The 2,329-nt window shown below is 39.8% G+C and overlaps 1 non-coding gene across 1 annotated transcript; it reads right to left on the bottom strand.

Annotated features, from left to right (window-relative positions):
* Window positions 1-244: 244 nt before the first annotated feature.
* LOC127076911 (small nucleolar RNA R71) lies at window positions 245-351 on the bottom strand. Its single transcript, XR_007786926.1, has one exon. It is a non-coding gene; the product is annotated as a small nucleolar RNA R71 (small nucleolar RNA).
* Window positions 352-2,329: the final 1,978 nt, after the last annotated feature.

Here is a 2,329-nt window from a genome sequence, read left to right as displayed (position 1 = left end):
GAGACAATTCGCAGGTCTCGCTACTAAGAACCCAAACCAACATTTAAAAATATTTCTTCAATTAGAAGACACTTTTAAAACCAATGGAGCTTCTCCTGAGGCAATACGTTTAAGATTATTTCCTTTTTCCCTCAGAGATAAAGCCCTATCATGGTTAGATTCCCTTCCAACCAATTCCATTACGACTTGGGATAACCTTAGAAGAGTTTTTCTTGCTAGATATTTTCCCTCGAGTAAGACCGCCGTTCTTCGAAACCATATAACTAGATTTACCCAAAACCAAGGGGAATCGCTGTTCGAAGCTTGGGAGAGATATAAAGAGTTGTTACGAGCATGCCCACATCATGGTTTAGAAAATTGGTTAATCATTCAAACCTTCTATAATGGACTTCACTATAACATAAAGATGACCATCGACGCTGCCTCAGGCGGTGCTCTGATGAATAAACCTTATCCTGAAGCTAGTGCCCTCATCGAAGATATGGCTCAAAACCATCAATCATGGGGAGTCGAACAAGCGACAATTGAGAAGAAGGAAGCCCAAGGAGGAGTGCATGAACTAAGCTATATAGACATGATGCAAGCTAAAATGGACGCATTAGCCCTTAAAGTCGAGCATATGTGCATAAACCCGAATACTGTAGCCGCAGTTTCGTTGGATTGTGAGATATGTGGAACCAAAGGACACCAATCTGCAAAATGCAGTCTATTAAACGAAACCCACTCTGAGCAAGTGAACTACACCCAAGGGAACCCATACTCGAATACCTATAACCCTGGATGGAGGAATCATCTGAACTTCTCCTATAAAAACAATAACCCAGTCCAAAATAATGCACCTCCGAGACCTAGTTATCAAGCCCCTAGATCAAATCAACCTATGCAACCTGTACCATCAAAGCCGAGCCTTGAGAAAATTATGGAAAATTTTATCACCGCTCAAACCCAACAAAACAAGGAGTTCATGAACCAAAACATTCATGTTAACAAATTGATTACTCAGTTAGGAACCAAGTTTAACCAAATAGTTACTCATACCAAGATGCTTGAAACCCAGATCTCTTAGGTAGCTTTAAACCAAGCCCCTCAGACTACACCTGGAGGACAATTCCCTGGACAACCTCAACAAAATCCGAGAGGACAAGCCAATGCCATTGCCCTACGAAGTGGGAACGCTTATGATGAGCCACCAAACCCTAGATTGAGTGAATCCGAAACTTCTAAGGAATGTACCAAACCCACGGACGAAGTAAAGGAACCAGAGGAATCTGAAAACCAGGAAGGTCGAGATAAAGGAGAAGAACCTAAAGATAAAACTTACGTACCACCCCCGCCATATAAACCACTTATACCATATCTGCAAAGACTCAAACAAACCCAGATCAATAAACAATATCAAAAATTTATTAAAGTTATAGAAAAACTTCATGTAGAAATCCCTTTCACAGAAGCCATCACCCAAATACCTTCTTATGCGAAGTTTCTCAAAGACATCCTTACCAACAAACGTAGACTTGACGATCCGAAGCCTTTGGAATGTAATGCTATTTCCGAGGACAAATTAGCAAAGAAAGATAAAGATCCTGGAAATTTCTCCATTCCTTGCCTTTTGGGTAATCATGTCATCGAAAAAGCTTTTCTAGACTTATGAGCTAGTGTAAGCCTAATGCCTTTAGCGGTTTGTGAGAGGTTAAACTTAGGAGAATTACAACCCACTAACATGTCACTTCAGTTAGCCGATAGATCTGTTAAGTATCTGATAGGCATTTTAGAAGATGTTCCTGTTAGGATAGGTCAGTTATTTATCCCTACTGATTTTGTTGTCATGGACATCAAAGAGGACAATGATATACCAATCCTTCTTGGTAGACCATTCTTATCGACTGCAGGAGCCATAATAGATGTCAAGAAAGGAAAGTTGACATTTGAGGTAGGTGACAAGAAAATAGAATTTATACTTTCGAAATTTCTTATGGCACCTGTGATGGGAGACTCGTGTTATGCCTTAGATATCATGGATGAATGTGCTAGAGAATTAGAACAAAAAGAAATTATAAAAACAATTAAGTTACCATCAACTCTCATAAGGGAAGATGATGACTTTAAGAAACCCTACATTGATGATAACTTTACGAATGTTTATCCCTTACCCCAGATCCTATGCCATGCCCTAAGAAACCAACCTTAGAACTTAAGGAACTGCCTAAGAACCTGAGATATGAGTTCCTCGATGAAAAGATGAATCGTCCAGTTATAGTCAGTGTTACCTTGAGCCAAGAGGAAACGAACCAACTTTTAGACGTTTTACGAAGATATCCCTCAGCCTTAG

This window comes from Lathyrus oleraceus, chromosome 4 (assembly GCF_024323335.1).
Source record: "Lathyrus oleraceus cultivar Zhongwan6 chromosome 4, CAAS_Psat_ZW6_1.0, whole genome shotgun sequence".
Taxonomy (NCBI): domain Eukaryota; kingdom Viridiplantae; phylum Streptophyta; class Magnoliopsida; order Fabales; family Fabaceae; genus Lathyrus; species Lathyrus oleraceus.
This window is presented reverse-complemented; position numbering and strand designations above follow the sequence as displayed.